This window comes from Protopterus annectens, chromosome 10.part0, assembly GCF_019279795.1.
Source record: "Protopterus annectens isolate FY-2018-M chromosome 10.part0, PAN1.0, whole genome shotgun sequence".
In the NCBI taxonomy this organism is placed as follows: domain Eukaryota; kingdom Metazoa; phylum Chordata; order Ceratodontiformes; family Protopteridae; genus Protopterus; species Protopterus annectens.
The window spans coordinates 1,207,335,173-1,207,353,627 of record NC_056744.1 but is presented as its reverse complement, the minus strand read 5'-3'; the positions used below and the strand labels follow the sequence as shown (position 1 = coordinate 1,207,353,627).

The window sequence follows — 18,455 nt, the reverse complement described above, 5'->3', positions numbered from 1 at the left end:
GCAGCTGTTGTATGTTGCCGTTTTCATCTCCGGGAAGCTGTGGGTTGCGGCTTGCGATCGAGCTTTACTGATGCTTGTGTATTAGGTATTAGGAAGAGACATTTTGTGTTTTAGCCTGGATCCAGGGAAAGGGGTGGATAAAACTGTGATTTGGGATATTTTGGCAGAGAATAGTTTGTTTATAAATCTGCTGAGTGAGAGGTGGGAAGGCTTGAAGAATGTGCTATTTCTTGTTGTGGTGGCTTGTTGATTGTTTTTTTTTGTTTGTTTTTTTTTTTTATCTGTTTGCTCTCCATTCTTTTCCTGGCTGCTGCCTCGCTGAAAGGGAGGGAATTTAGGCTTGAGGTTGCAGTGAAGTGAAGCTTTGCTTTAGGTGCATCGCAAACCTCTGGTATGCAGTATACAGACACAGTAACAGAAACAGATGCTCCCAGGTTGCTATGGTAATGGAGACAGAGTGATGATAATGCTTAATGGCTCTGAGGAGCCTCCAAGATGATTCTCGGCAATAACGTTTTTGGTTTAAAAAAAAAAAAAATATATATATATATATATATATATATATATATATATATATATATAAAAGTGCTGTTTTAAACCACATGTACACATATTGATGGTCTTCCTACACTTCGTTTAGCTCATTAAGTTGATTCTTGATAAAAATAAATAAATAAATAAATGCAATTTTATATTTAAAATGTATTTTGGTCCAAACACATTAATGAATTACATAAGAGTGGAAGTCTGAGTTATTGTGAAAGACTTAGACTACTTGGTCTTGTACAGAATCTTTGCAGTGGTCTGGGATGTGAGCTTGCTCGGACGTGTTGAGCATATGGGGATAGATGATTCTAGGGGTGTTTGCGGTTGCCAGGAAGTGCTAGAGAGTCATTAGATTTCCTTCGTGGAAATATCTTTGGGAATGGAAGGTGTGTTGAGTGGTTTACTGCATGGAACAGGCTGCTAAAATGGAACAGGACAAATATTCATTTGGATATGTTATGAACAGCCTGGAAACACACCACATGAACTAGTTAATGATATTCGGGCAAATCTTGATGGGTATTTTTGCCCATGCTTGAAGTACTGATATGTGTGTATGTAAGGATGGAAATATAACAAATAAGGAACTAGAAGGGTCTCACAATTTAAAGTCTATGGACTGTATAAACATGCTTGGAAGAAGCTAATAATAAGAATAAGCATTACAGCTTGTGGTCTCTCAAATAACTAAACAACAGCCAAAAAAAAAACACAGTAGTTATGTAATGTATGATTTTAGTAAAGCTAGACATAAAATATATAATCGCCATATACGATGAAGCAGTCTGCTGAATTTAGATACTAAAGACATGATTTAATAACATGAGCTTGTGCATAATAACACTACTGTCTTAACTTGTCATAAATGACATACACTACATTGAACATCAAGGGGGAAGCATGATGATTGTCTTATATAAGTAAATATGCATAACAAGTCATGTAATGCCTTTAACTTGAGTTGTAGTTTTTGTAACCCATCTTGACCATATATAATACTTAAGCGGTTATCAAGGTAACTAATGTTTATACATGACATCAAACTGACAAAGTTGTTCAAAAGAAACAATAGAAGCCTGAACTTGAAATGTCATAGAATGTAACAATCATAATTTGAACAAATAGTATTAAATTGACAACAGACACTCACTTTAATTACTTCAGCTTGTATGTAATAACACTACTGTTTTAACTTGTTATAAATGACATGCACTATATTGAGCATCAAGGGGAAGGATGATGATTTTCTCATATAAGTAAATGTGCATAACTAGTCATATAATTGCTTTAACTTGAACTGTGGTTTTGTAACCCATCTTGACCATACATAATACTTAAGCTGTTAACAAGGTAACTAATGTTTTATACATGATATCAAACCAACAAAGCTGTTCAAGGGAAAGAATACAAGCCTGAACTAGGAATGTCACAGAATGTAACAATCACATTCTGGACAAATAGTATTAAATTGACAATAATCACTCAGTTTAACCTTTGCTTATTATACAAAATAGAATGTTGCCATTTAAATCTAAAAACTTTCAGTATATGTCGTAAAATGGCAATTTGTGAATATGGAAAGGGAACTTGTGATCATTAATCACAATACATGAATTTGTTGTTTTTAACCTATAATTTCACTCATTTTATAATAAGAAATGACAGATATGAAAATCCTTATGTGTAGGAAATGGGGGGAAGATGGATGCACTGATAATTAAAATGCACTAACTTTCATCAATGTTCACATAAAACAAACTTGATGCTTTAAGTAAATTAGCAACAAACAAAGTGATTACTTAAATGCTGGCAAACAATGAACTATAACTTCTGATATATCCAGTAAAATACATTGTATTATAAACATTAGGTATAAATATTATTACCATCTACTTATATTAAGTAATATGTTTTGAAAGACGTCATCAGTAAGGGTGAATATGTTAAATAACTGAGTGATATAATCTTTTACTGATGTTTTATATATGATGCATCCTACTTTACTATGATTGAATTGCTTGTCATGTAAATATTAATTGCTTCTACAATAAGTAGACATTTATATTGTATTATAATTCTGTCTAATCTACAATAGTACTGTATCTGTTCAAAATAATATAAATATTGCTTATTCCTGTTACAAATATTCTCCATATGATAATTCAATTTATGGACCTCAGATGTTCTGGATTGTCAAGGTATGAGTGATAATCTGATGGACTTAAGTTTATCCATCAGATTAGGAATTATTTTTGTTCCATGGCTAGTCCAGATCTTAGTTTTGTTAACATTTATTAATTTAAATTTATTTCACAAAAACATTTTTATGCCTGATCAAAACATTACTTTATTGGGAAACACTCAAAGTATAAAACTGATAATTTCCTTTAAAATCTCAAACATATACTTTATAGTTATCAGAGGAAAATGTTTAATAGTCACTATAAAACAAAAAATACATAGTCTAAATAATGTAAGATGGATTTAACTTTATTATCTTTAAATACCAATTGCTTAAACAATCCTAGCAAGAGATCAAATCTACTGAAATATTTAAAATTGAACAAAGCACAAATTGTCTTCCTTCAAGAAACTCATTTCAAAACAAATGACAATTGCACATGGAATCCTAAGAAATATATGATATTGGTGCAATCTACTTAAAAGACAAAGACAAAAGGGGTAACAATTTTATGGAAAACAAATGTTAAAAGAAATAATTTATAAGTATGAAGATAAATAAGGCCTTATGGCATTGTTAATAGTTAAATATAATAACAGAATATGGACCCTAGCCAGTCTGTATTGTTTCACAGGCATTAGAACAGGAACTGTTAAAAAACACTTGGATTTCATTTCCTATAATTATAAAGGCTACTTAAAATTAGGAGAAGGATTTAGCTGTATATTTGATATTTCTGAACCTACAAATAAAAAAAAACTGCTGTGTACATTTGCTGCATCAAAAGCTTTAAACAAGTGGGTAGAATAATTTCATCTTGTAGATACTTTCATTTAAAGAAGATAAATCTTTGTTGTTTTCCCATCAAGATTTATTTATTTTATTTATTTATTTTACATTTGTTAACCGGGCTAGTCCAACTGGATACATGTCCATTTTCAGTGGAGGCCCGAGGAGAAAAGCTCCGCTATCTAACAGCATGATAATCAAACAGTCTTTACAAAATACTTAAGGTGTTACACACATGAGAGGAAAAGTAAATACACAAATTTGGTGTATCACAAATTTGGTACCCAAACTAGAACAGATAAAATATTTGCTGCATATGACTTACACTCTAAAATAGTTAATTTCTCAATCACTCCCTGCCCCTTTTCAGACCACAATTCATTGATACTAAAACTTCAAAATGGGTACAAACCATTAATCTTTAATTGCAGAATTCCAGCATATATAACTAAAATTAAAGAATTCAAACCCTGGTTAGTATCTGAATTACAGTTCTTCTTAGATATTAATTACACCACAGAGATAAATAAAATAATGATATGGAACTCATTAAATACTTACATATATGGTAAAACCCTAATTTGGTATAAAAAAATCAGAGAATGGGATTCTGAATTATTAGATCTACAATCCAAACTTTTGTCAGTAAAAGCTGAACAAAATCAAAATCATTTGGAGATGAAAAAGAAAGTAAAAGTATTAAACAATAAATACTACACAATTCTAACACATAAACTAGTTTAGCTTTAGAAAAATTGCAAATTAATAACTTGGCCACTTCTACCAAATATCTACATAATTTATCCACAAGAATCAAAATACAATCAAAAGCTAATAACATTAAACATACCTTCCATGAAAAGAAAGGGAAAGCTGTCTCAGATATAGGTGACATTCTTGATGCCTATAGAAATCACTATATGGAACATTTCCAAAAAGAAAATATACATATCAAGCAATTAAATCTAGATGAAAAATGTTCTAATATAAAAAAAACCCAGAAAAATTAAAACTTGATCTGCAAGCACCCATATCCTACAAAGAAATTACAGATACAATGAAAGAGGGTAAAAATAATAAAGCTCCAGGTATAGATGGCATAATTATAGAAATATATACACTTTTTCCTTCAAAGATACTATCCCTCTTCCATAAAATTCTATTATAAATTCAGTCACAAACTTTAATCCCACCCTCTTGGAGATATTCCTTAATCACACCAATCCTAATGGAAAACAAATCCTCAAACCTCTGTACCTCATATAGACCTGTATTATTAAATAATGACTAGAAGATATTTATGACAACATTAACTAACAGAATGAAAATAACACTATCCAAAACAATAAATAATGATCAAACTGGATTTATATATCATAGACACACACGTAACAATATTAAAAGGATAGTTTCTCATATATTATGTTAATAAAGAAAATAAAGAAACACTCATAACTGGCTGGCTTAGATATCGAGGAAGCCTTTGATTCTCTAAATTGTTAATATTTATTCAAAATCATAATGCTATTTGAATTTCCTGCGCCTTTGTTAATCTCCTAAAGAATATATGTATATATATATATATATATATATATATATATATATATATATATATACACACACAAATAATTTAGTGTATGTCAAGTCAGGTCCTTTTACCTCTGAATCTATACATATAGCAAAAAGCACTAAACAAGGATGTCCCATGTCACTGATTCTATTTGCTCTGCCTGTTGAAATATTGGCAGATTCAATTTCTAGCAATATAAAAGTCAAAGGAATAGATGTTTATGAACAATACAATTCTAAAGTAATGCTATTTGCTGATGACATATTACAAACATTATCAAATACAAAATAGACATTAGAAGAATTAGATATATTAATTGATAAATTTCACATGAATTCAGGTCTCCATTTCAATTAATCAAATCAAAATTTTTATTTTTAAATAAAAAAAAAAACTGCAGACTAAGGAAGATTACATCATTGGGAAACAAGAATCTACCTTAAAATATCTAACAATTGAGTTATGCAAGGATAATAATGAATTAGTCTCAATAAACTACAATAATATCATCAGTACAATTAAAATCTCTGTGAAAAAATGGAACAAAATAATGTTAACATTTGAAGATAGACTACAGTTACTAAAACTGGTTTTACTGCCCTAGATCCTATATATAGCCTTGCCAGTACAACTGTTACCAGAAAGGAATATACTTAAAGAAATAAATTCATGCCTAATAAAATTTTTATGGTTTCCCAAAAGAAACAGAATAGCTTTAATAAATCATATCAGACCATGGAAACAGAGAGGATTAAACTTTCCGGATATAGAAACATATATGAAAGCATCAATATCTAAAACAATCTCAGATTGGATAAGTCCAAATTACTCTGCAAATTTGAAAGAATTACTAACTGTAATATCAATAAATGAATTTGATTTACAAAAAAAAAAAAATCAAATAACAGATAAAAACAATTTCCCATGGCACATATATATTAGTATGCAATATAACATAACTAAACCACTAAAACTTGTATGATTATTACATTGACATATTTAGGAAAATTATTAATGCAAATATAGATTTAAAACTCTGGTTTGATCTTTTAACACCATTTATAGTCACAAAGATCTTTCCACATAAAATATATAGAGAAATTATCAATTCCTGGGAACAGAAAGGATTTGCTTGTTGGCTCCAGTGTAGCAAAGAGCTAAAAGTTTTAAATATGCAAGTAATAAAAACAACATACCACAAATACCACAAATTCCACAACAGGACTGGATAAATTTACAGAGTATTCTGTCATATTCACAAGATTTAAGTAAAATAATTAACAATTCTTCATTTAAAGACATACCTAAATTTACGAAATACATATATGAAATTATATATCATGACTTTGACATGAGAAACAGTATTTCACAATTTTACAAACTATTGATAAACTATAAATCAACACCACAAACCTCATATTGGAAATATATAACAAAAGGACATTCAATACAGTTAACTGAAGATATTAAAACAAATATCTTATTATTGATAAAATATACATCCTTTACACAATACTGGAAAGGTTTTAATTGAAAATGCTTGCACAGAGCATTCTTAACTCCAGATAGAATCAGTAAAATGAGTTCCTCCATAAAAGGAATATGTAGGAGATGTGAGCAAGTACACAATGCAGATTGGAACCACATTTTCTTTGACTGTGTTAAAATTAAGCCATTTTGGAATGGTATTAATAACTTTCTACAAGCTTTATTTAATGAATCATTTTAATTAAATAAAGCTCTTGTATTATTAAATGTGAATGAAGGTCCTCATTTGAATAGGTCAAATATGTATCTAGTATGGACTATACTTGCAATTTCAAGGAAGTGTATAACAAGAAGATGGAATACAAACACAATACCAACTTTGGAAGACTTCTACAGCCTACTGAAGACCATAGCATTATTGGAAATTAAAATTAAAGAACTAAGAATTTATCCAAAACCATTTATCAACAACCCTTGTAGAAAAGTTTTATCGTTGATTGACACTGTACAATGATTAATCAGACACTCTGATAATTGATTGGACATACTTATAAAGTAATTGTATACATTAAGATCTGTTATAGTGTCAGGCTAATGTAAATAGTGTACATAGTTATTTAAGATGTTATGTATAAATACTATGGAATTCATTCAAATGTATTTGAAAAATAAAAAAAAAATTTGAGGAAAAAAAATTCAGTCTTTTATACATATAGGGACAGAAACTTCTTGTGACTTAAATATTTAAAACTGATGGGTTGATGATGAAATAGCTGGAACTGTGTACCAAAAAGAAAGACAGTTAAACATGGGATACTTATTTGTTTTCTGGTAGTAACTTAAATGTTAAAAAAATGTTACTGTGTAGTTCAGAATTAATGAACTGGTAGAAGACAATATTAAACTCACATGGGGTCTATGTGAAATTCTTGATAATATAATGAAAGTTAGAGATATGAGAAACATGTGGAATAGAGGGTGGAGGTTGTAAGCTGTTTTGAAATATGAAAAAAAATCATGTTTCTTTTAGGGGATCTTTTCTCATTGAATTAATATGTGCCAAGGCACGATGTAAACAATGAGGCAAGAAAGGATATATGGCAAGAAGGTGTGTGCCTGAAAGCAGGTTGTGTTAAACATTAAAAGGAACACTTTTGGATGGATTATCAAGAGTAAACAGTAGATAAGGAAAAACAAGGGGACAGTGAAGAAAACTAAAACAAGGAAGAACAACAAAAGGCTGACAGAAGGATGAAATAGGTGAAGAAGAAACTGTAGAAGAGGAAATAATACAGAGGTGAAAAATGAGGAGAGAGGGAGAGCGATAGAGAGAGACAGTGCATGCAGGAATAGAGATCAGCAGAAGGGATTGATGCTAATAACTTTTTTTTAAATTCTTGCCAGTAAAACATCTGATTTTGAAGATGAATGATTATTTATACATAAACCCGGGACAAATATTCAGTTGAGGAAAAAGTAAAAAATAAGAAAATGAAAATAAAAAATATATATATATTTCCCCTGTACTTAAAAAGAAGAGGGAAGCAACAACATTAGAGTACTTTCGGTAAGTGTTGACAGTATTATTAGCACTATAAGAAGGGTAGAGGTACTGGAATGGTGTGCTAAATGTGATGTGGATATTATTCAGTTAGAGTATGTAAGATTCCTGATAAGTGAAAAATGTCTATAAACAGAACAAATGTGAGGTAGAAATATAATACAGAACTTAGGAAGTGAACGTTGTTCTGGAGTGGCCATGCTGTGTAAGAAAACAGTGAAAATACTTGATGCATCATTGGTAAGGAAAGTGAAGTTTACTGTTGTGGATGTGAGGTAAAGAGAACATATTTATAGAATTACAGTAGTATATACATATATAGCTAGCAAGGACATAGAGAATCTGTTTCATCAAATATTAGACTGTGGTGGTTAAAATAAAAATTACAATTGCAGGTGGCTTAATTGTGATTTAAGGGTAAATGTAAAAAATGAAGAATGTAAAAAATACAAGAAGTAATAAAATATCGCAAACTATTTGGAACAAAAGTCACTGGACTTGTAGGAGGAGGCCCTTGGGTCTGAAATTGATTATTTTTTATTATTGGAAAGGTTTGGGGGTAGCAGATGGTGGTACAGTTCTGACTGCTATTTTAAACCATTTAGCAATATGGATTGGGGTAGTAGTTGAAAGGGATCATATTAAACTAGGAAAGAAAATAATAAAAAAATAAATTGTTAAAGTTATGGAAGGATCATATAACAATGAAGGACTTCTGTAAAAACTGGTCTGAATGGTGGATTGAATTTAAAAAGAAGTATAAAAAGTGTTTTCTTTTTCCAATGGTAGGATGATGCATGAAGGCAAGAGAAAGTGAAGTAAGGGAAAATGTATATAAATGCATTAGAGAATAATGCAAGAGAGTATTATGATGGCAATGTGACAAACCAAAATGCTGACAGCCCAGCTATCTGGAATTTTGTAAACAATCATATGCCATTTGTGAATATTAATATGATCCATAGGCTTGTCTTACAAATGTAAGAGAACTATATGTTAAGTGTATATTAAACTGCTGGTGCAGAACTGTGTGTTGAACTTTATGTTATGTACTGAGCTTTAAGATTGTAACCACAGTGTACCCTACTGGAAACGAACAGCAATGTATATAAACTATATTAACAGCAGAAGTTGGAACATACAGAGTTAACTTGCAAAACTTCAGTAAATAATTTAAAAGTGTTTTACAATGGGATATAAAAAAGTTAGTTTCAGTACAGCAAGCAGACACAATGTCAAAAGCTAGAGGTGTTCCTATTGTCTGGAAACAGAAATAATTTCTAGGTTTCAAACGTAAAAGAGTTTAACTGTTTTACGACTTCCAGTTCTAGACACACTTCTTAGAGATATGTAGCTCTGACACAGAGATGCTAAATTCTTAGTTTCTGTTAGCCTGGGAACTGAAGGCAGGTGACAGAGTTATGCCATCCTAGCTAACCCAGAAGTAATGTGTATTATTAATTTAAGAACTATCTCAGATAGTGAGTCTGTTCATTTTGTATCTTTTCTTTGGAACTGAAAACATCCATTCAGCACTTCTCATCTGTATTTGCCTTGCTCTATAAGTAAGAATTAGATCATAGTATCTCTCTTAGAGATAGATAGAAATATAGTAAAGATTAGTTCATAGGGTCATAGGTTCATAGGAGGGTACTAGGCTATTGGCCCTAGGGCCTATATAAGCCTAGCCAAAAATGTACCCTGGCTTTCACCACCCAAGAAAATTATTTTCCTGTGCCCCTGTTGAGCAGAGCCACAGAAGTGATCCCCAGGGTGAATTTCCTATCTCCCATCCAATCATCAAGATTTTTCTTGAAGAGTGCTAATAAGGAGCTCTGTTTGACATAGATAGGTAGTCTGTTCCAGAGTATGGGAAGTCTCTGGGACAGGAATCTATCCCTCCAGCATATTTTTATTGTGGTGATAAGGTTTAGGTCCTTAGAGCATGTAGCTAGGAGGGATTGGGATTTCTTTAAGTGGAGCATGTCCAACAGTTCTGGGTTTGACATAGCTTTGTATGTTAGGCAGAGATCGCCTCAGAATAGGCGATATGCGACGGAGTAAAGCTGGAGTTTTTTCAGACGGTCTGCGTAGGGGATATGTTTGAGGCCAGTAATCCTCTTTGTGAAGCATTTCCAGTTGTTGTAGATGTCTTGTGAGGTACATACCAAAAGGAGTGTTGTACTCTATAATGGGTCTAATGAGTGATGAGTAGAGGGGAACAATGACCTCTTTTTTTCTGGATGAGAAACCTTTTGTTATGAGGTGAGCCACGTAGAAGGATTTCCTGACCACTGTGGCAATGTGATTATCAAAGGAGAGACTACTGTCCACCAGTGTCCCAAGGTCTCTTATCACATTTTTGGCATTAAGTAAACTACCAGCTATGCGGTAGTTCATGGGTACAGAGTTTTTACCAAATGGGATGACAATACACTTTTTGGCATTGAGCTTCAGGCCATGGCTTTGACACCAGGCATCTGTCTTGGTGAGGCCCTTTTGTAGTATGTCCACATCATTAGGAGTTTTGATTATGGCTCCTAGTTTGCAGTCATCTGCAAACTTTGTTAGCCAAAGACCTTCTTTGTTAGCCTGTACTTCAGAGAAGTAGATACCAAACAGGAGAGGACCCAGGACTGAACCGTGTGGTACTCCACTTGTTACTGGTCTGAAGTCAGATTTGGAGTCTGCTACTTTCACAGTGTGGGTTCTGTCCATGAGCCAGTTGGCAACCCATCTTGTGACATAGGGATTTATACCTAGTTTAATGAGCTTATCTATAATTCCAGAGTGGGGGATAGTGTTGAAAGCCTCAGCGAGATCTAGATAAGCTGTGTGAACCACCTTACCCTCATCTATGGCTTTGGTGACTGCTTCAAAAAAGTCAATCAGGTTTAGGAGACATGATCTGCCTTTTACAAATCTGAACTGGGTAAGGTCCAGAGTTTGGAGATTACCAATGTCTTTGTTTATGAGTTCCATGATGATACGTTCCATGGCCTTGCAGACCAGGCTCATCAGGCTAATGGGGCGGTAGTCCCCGGGGTCTGTCATGGCTCCCCCTTTGTGGAGTGGGATAACTGTCATGATGCGCCATTCAATGGGCACAAAGCCTGAGGTGAGGCTATGACTGAACATGGTACTTAGGTAGGGTGCCAGTTCATTCTGTAGTTCATGTAGAACGCAGCCTGGGATATTTCCAGGTCCCATGGATGCTTTGTTCTTGGCTTTGGAGAGTGTGTTTTTTACCTGTGCAGCCGTGATTACAGGAACTTTGCATTCTTCCGGTATAGAGATGGTCCCTCTTGGGGGTGAGAGTGGGGTAAAGTTAGCACTGAACCTATCTGCCAGGATGTTGGCAATATCAGTTGGTTCTGTATATTTAGTGCCATTGTGCTGTAACTCAGAGCAGATCTGAGTGTTGCCATTGAGATTCTTGACATAGCTATAGAATGCTTTGCGGTTGTCTTTAGAGTCAGTGGCAATTTTTTTTTCATAACTAACTTTGGAGGATTTTATGAGGGATCTCAGCTTCTTACTGAGGTTGACCAGGGTGTTCCTCCAGTAATGGGATTTTACTCTTTCTTGCAACAGTTTCTTACTTCTGTTGTAGAGTTTGCTTATGGCAGAGGACCACCAGATTGGCTTCCTTTTTTTGGAGGATAGCATCTTGGTTCTATTAGGGATAGCATGATACATGCACTCATGTAAGTGTTTATAAAGTGCATTTGTGTAGGATTCAGCAGTCGTAACTCTATTGTCTGTCTGCATGGGTGTCATGAAGTTTGCCACTTCTGTCTTAAGAAGTGTGAAGTTGGCTTTGGAGAAGTTTTTTACGGTGGTTTCCCTAATTGGGGGTGGGGGCGGGATGTGGAGGTCTAGGGTGATTAGCTTGTGGTCGAATCTGACCAACGAAGAATTGACCTCTAGTGTGGAACACCGGTTGCCCATGTTGGTAATGACCAGGTCTAGGATATTACTGCCCTTGGTGGGGGTGTGAATAAGTTGATCCAAGGCATTGGAATTTATGAATTCCAGAAAACGTTGAGCAAAAGAGTTGGTACATGAGTAGTTTTCCCAGTTAATAGTAGGGTAGTTGAAATCGTCCATTATTAGGGTGCTAGGTTGTACCCTAGTACTTTCCAGTGTATCAAGAAATGAGGAGTGGGAATCCTGGGGCATGGTGGGTGGTCTGTAGCAAGCTACAATTTGGATTGCGGTCTTGCCCAGAGTTAGTTGCACTTGGATAATCTCGGATGCATTATGCTGTTCAACTAGCCTGGAGGTGTGGATATCCTTAATGAATATGGACACACCTCCACATTTAGTGCTTCGCTCTGGGTTAGGTGGCCGAAAGGTGTTGTATGAATTATAGCCTGGTAATGCAGGGATGCTCTCTGGAGCTTTGAACCAGGTCTCTGTCACTGCACAGATGTAGCTGTTCTCCATTTTAAGAAGTGCCTCGAGTGAGTGCATTTTGAGGTTTAGACTTCTAGCATTGAGTAGCATTACCCTCAGATTTTGCTTGCTTGTATCTGTTACGGTGGTGAATTTGTCATTTGAACCTTGCCTAAAAAAGGCACTATAGGGGTGGCAAGAGCCTTAGCCAGTATCCGGAATCCCAAGGGCGACAGGTGCAAGGCACCTCTGGCAGAGCATCGTGGTCTGTCAATCATGTCATCCCAGGCAGACAAATACTGGCTCCCCTTAGAATGACAGCAGAAGCTTAGCCAATTGTTGAAGTCAATCATTTTGTCCTTGTACTGGGGCATCATTTTGGGTGATGGCAGGATGCTACTCCGGGCCAGGGTCTTACCTGCCTGGGCTACAAGATCGGAGAGCTCCTGCATGTCTCTTTTCATGTAGTCCAGGGAGGCACGTCTCAGGTCATTCACACCAACTTGGACAATGACAGTGTCATATTTGTACTTGTTGTGGAGTGAACTGAGTGCATGCATTATGTGGCGGATCTTGGCACCTGACAGGCAGCTGACAGTAACTATCTCCTTGTTTAGCCTGGTGAGTGGAACATTAGTGTACCTGACTATAGAGTCACCTATGACTAGAGTGTTGGGTACGTTGTTATGCCTTATGGGCTGTGGTTGAGTGGCACACTGAGTTTGTGGGCTATGTGTCATTTGGGTTGTGTTGGGGGGTGGAGTTTGCTTGTGTTACTGCTTTGGAGGTCCCTGATGCTTGGGCAGGTTTTTATCGAGAGCCTCTGTGAATGTAGGTGTGTGATTTGTGTTTCAATGTGTGTGTGTTTTGGTGGTGTAGGTTTTGAGGGACTATGTGATGAGTGCGGTTTGGTGCAAGTGTTTGCCTTCTCCTCTTGACTGTCTAGTCCAGTCTTGGGTGAAGAGACCTTTGCTTCCAGTTTGGCAATATAAGTGCATCTCTCACAAGTTGTAGTGTTGGGTGGTTGTAGGAGAGGGTTGTCTGTGTACATGAGGCAACTGCTGCATTGCCCCAAGATGCCCAGATTCATCAGGTAGACAGGAGATATCACCAGGAGCTGACCCTTAGTCATGCCTGGATAGGTGCTTATTTATTAAGTACCAAAAACGGCTTTCTCTAGACAAGTGCGGAAAGTTGAGTGCTGTAGGAATTTGCAATGTATTTAGTGCTTACAAGTTCTGAACAAGTGCTGAGTTCAAAGAAACAGATTTGAGTGCTGAAACTAGAAAACTGGCTAGTTCTAAGAAACAACATTAAACTAGAAGGCTTCCCTCCAAAACAGAAAGGCTTGGGGGCTCAGAAGCCTACAAACAGTCTAGACCACTTACAGGAAAGGCAGGAAACAAGCTTAAATTTTTTAGTTTAGATGGTTTAGATGGTTTCTGTATTTATGTGAGACTCTCCTACAATGCTGTTTTAAAATATTTTCTGTGATTCTGAGCTCTGTAGTCACTGTGCTGTTATTGAGTATTGTCATGTTTTTTTATTATTTATCATTAAATATATTTAAACCTTTTAATTGTGGCTGGTTTCGTTAGAGCTATTTAAGCTCTTAGAGTATATGTATATGTATTTGTTGACACTGTATGGGCCACGCCAATAGCCTTAGTCTTGGTCACACTTACCATTTGGATAATAGTAACATCACCCTTTGGGAAGGGCCTTAAAGTAGCTGATAAAGGGTTCTGGTGGCAGTGCTAACTACCAAATGGTCTTGGCAGAAGGGGACATAGCTAGTAAATCTGTACCAAACATTCCCAGGTGTGTGTTTGTGTATAAATCAAATCTCAAACTATGTGTGTATATCAGCTACTTGTGCAGGGATACAAAGCACTGGTTGGACAGAGAGAGTGCTGGAAGGACTTGACTTGGAACCCTGGCTAAGAACTCAACTCTATAGCTGTGCCAGTGGGGAGTCTTATTGTGGATCTGGAAAAAGAGGGAGAAACCAACCCCAGACTGACTGTAATCTCTGTGTGCTCTTAAGGGAAATTGTACTTCACTGTGTGTGTACTTGTCATCCACCCAATATGCATGTCCATCTCTGGTGCTAGTGGTGAGCATTGAGGCTCATTGATTACTGGGCCAGTGCAGGGGTGTCACAGGCAGAAGTATTATTTACAAGGGAGAAGGGAGGACATATCTGCATATTTGGGTAAAATAGTAAAGGAGGATATTAGTATAATAAGGGAAATGATAAATGTAAAAGTAGAGGCAAAAAGTGCACAGGGGCAGGTGTTATAGTACAGCATGTGGAAATATATGTGAGTTAAAAGAAGGAAAGTAAGAAAGAAAGGAGAGTAAAAAAAATCCAAAATGTGTTAAAGATTTTTTTTTAAATAAATTACTATTAGTAAATTGGATGAAGCACTTAGGAAAGTAAATGTGGATTCAGTATCAAGCCCAAATGGTATGGAATGTACAAGATATTAGTAGATTGGCAAAGAGAGTATTTTGTAAATGTACTGAATGAATAGTTGAAGGAAGGGTCTCTTTATGAAGAGTTATATAGCGGGGTATTAAAATTTATATGGAAGAAAGATGAGAAGAATGTAATAAAAAATGGAAACTCAGCACGCTAAATAATAGAGATTTTACAATTTTTTATGAGAATAAAACAGAGGAGAATGGAAGGAAGGTGAGGAATATTATGGAAGAAGATATATATATATATATATATATATATATATATATATATATATATATAGATATAGATATAGATATAATAAAAGGGAAGAGATGTCAAGAATTGTCATTGGTTCAGAGAGGAGTTGTGGATGGTATTATAAGAAAAAGGGAGGATGATATTTTCAAGGTATTTGATATAGTAGGACATGATATTTTGTGGGATGTTATGGAGAAATATATATATATTTTTTATTTTAGTCATGCTATTTAGACTATATAACACTAAACACTGGGATAAACATGACAAAATATCTTGGTCTGGCTTCACAAAAATGGCTCTGAATTACATCAAAGTCTATAAACTTCCATTAGTACAGAGGAGAAAGAACTACATTTTGGAGAGCTGGTTCAAAATCCTTGATGTTGTCCTTTAATCCATTTTCCTTCAATGTTCATCATCGCCTGTTCTCAATGCTGCTATTTAATCAGTTTTACTCACTTATATTACATTGGACCTTGACCATCTATTAAAACCATCTGTCTTCTTATTACTTCTTATGCCCAATGCTCCTTTTCCCTGTCTTAGTATATGTTTAGTTTTCATCTTTGTCAGACTATCATTACAAGCTTAATATTATTAAATTAATAGTAGGTTATTAATACATGCTCTCTCTCTCTCTCTCTAGATATATATATATATATATATATATATATATATATATATATATATATCAATATTTTCTCCAATCTCTTATTGGTTTTGTATCTATATATTTTTGATACTAAAAAGAGATATGGGAAAAAAGTGAACCATCTGGGTTTGGGAGAAAAAAATGATATACCAAAACAGAAGTTCCTTTATATCTATTAATGTTAATTATTAAACAGCATTAGGAAGAGTTTCAAAGAAATGTGTTTACTCTCAAAACAATCCTTAGTAATATTGTCTCATAGCTTTTAAGCTGAATTTGTGATATTTAATAAGTCTAGGGTATGGTCCTTTCAGTCCTGATCAATACATGGAGTATTTCAGTGAATGGTATTTAATAAAAAATTATTTATCAGCACAGAGTGAGGTTGGAGGCAAGTCCTCTAAGCCCCATGTATGCTTGCACTTTACAAATCAAGGTTGAACATCATCTAAGAAATTCACTGAAACAGTCCATCGATCATTTGGACTGGGTGGAGAGAACATATTTCTTATTTAAAATTTGTAGATACGTCGTTGTCTCATCCATATCTACTAACATAATAAAGCCATGACCAAATCCATATCTGCTGGATTTCTATTTCTCCAACAGCCAATATAGTCATGGTAGCCGCAAAACTTTTTATTCACATCCACCTCATTTCTGGTATTCTCAAAGTGGACCCCATTTACACTTAACCACTAAAACCAAAATGCCATACTTCAAGCAGATAAATTTATTGTCATGAGCTAAAAAAATCAATTAATTCCATAGCTAAGCAAGAAGTTTTATTTAACATTTGTTTACCGGGAAAGTGTGATGTGCAATGAGCCAATTTTCAGTGGAGGCCCAGGGAGAAACATATGTCTTTGTAACATGGGAGGAAACCGAAGTAAACCCACATGAATGCAGGGAGGACATGCAGACCCCACGCAGAAGGCACCCCAGCTGAGAATCAAACTGAAGAACCTCTTTCTGTGAGGTGACAACATCTGCACTACTATGCTGTCCACACATGCCCACATGTCCAAGAACATTGACTTAACAACAAATTTCTTTGGTAGCTGGGTAATAAACAGCTACTTACTAACATTTCCATTACAAAAGCCATGATGCCTGTCATGGCTGCAAAACCTACAATGAGATGGTTTAAATACTGTGATCTCTGGATGGATCCTACTATCACTTAGTGCATTTTCTGAACATATGTTCCTCTAATACAGCTACACAAGTAAAATTAATTTATAGTGAGCCTCATCTGCTAACACCGCTTAATAGACGTCATCCTATTCAAAGGGTCTTTTTCTCAGAAATAGGCATCCAGCAGCAACATGCTTTAGACATGTCTGAATAGAACTTGCAATTTCATTCATTTGTACCACAGTATAAGCTTATTCAACAATATAGTACTACCTGTCTCCTCTTACCCTACCTACTCATAAGTGAATTTAACATTCTGCACACTCTCGATTTGTCTGTTACATATACTCTATATGCATATACTCTATATACATATACTCTATATACATGTACTCTATAAACCTGACCCATGCCATTTTCAATGTCACTACAGATTCCTTCTCCACTGCCCATTTTTATATAGCATTCTGTAGACATACAAGCCTTTCAATGAAGAAATATTTTCAGAGCCCTAAGGAGCAGTTGATTGCTATAGCTCCTTATCAGAATTGCTAGGCCAATACTTGTGAGTCTTGCAAATCTGAAAAATAATGTGTGATTGTAAAGCAAATGCATCAAGTTTTGAATGTTAAAAGAACCCTCTTGCATCCCCCTAATGATGACATCTGTGCACTCTACACCCCTGCTGGTCATGTTTATCAACTCCATGATACCTGCATTTTAGAATAAGGAAACTTTTCCAAGCTGCCATAGCCTTGGACTTAATGTGTATTGAACATGTTCAAACTTGCAGTCGTAGTAGTGTGAGGATCACAGCTATAGTCTTTAGATGCTCAGTAAGCAGAGCCATTTGCCTGTTTGCCATCTTCCTCCTTCTGCTCTTCTTGTTAAAGGGGCTCATTTCACATCCACCATCAGGCTTCCATGCCACCCCCTTATCATGTACCTTGTTTCACTTGGTCTCCAGTAAGAAGAGTTTTGTTCCTGTAGTCATGGCTTATATCATTTCACTAGCATTCCCTACACATTTTGACTGTTTTTCTTTTCCCTACCAAACGAATGCCTTTCTCCATACATGATGTTTCGAAGTGCACACAGAGCTCACAGTGTGACCTTGGGGGCCCTTTACATTGACACCATTATTCTTTTGCCTTTGGGATCTGCATCCCTGAAGGCACAAACCAACATTCTGTTTGCTGATGCCACTGACATCTGACTCTCACCTTTTATGGCTCTCTTTCCATCCATTGTATGTTTCATAATGGATACTACACAAAGAAGTTGTTCTGACCCAAGTACAATACTTTACAGATGTTTTGCAAAGAGCAGTAACTGCCACCCTTCTCCCTACTTGGTCAGCATTTCTGAATCATCCCTTAAATGTGTCCCCTCCTCCTCTCTACA

General features: G+C 35.2%; 1 protein-coding gene across 1 annotated transcript in view; it reads left to right on the top strand.

Moving 5' to 3' along the window:
- The window catches only part of SHISAL2A (shisa like 2A), a 2,291,278-nt gene that overhangs the window by 695,997 nt on the left and 1,576,826 nt on the right, over positions 1 to 18,455 (top strand). The window lies entirely within an intron of this gene.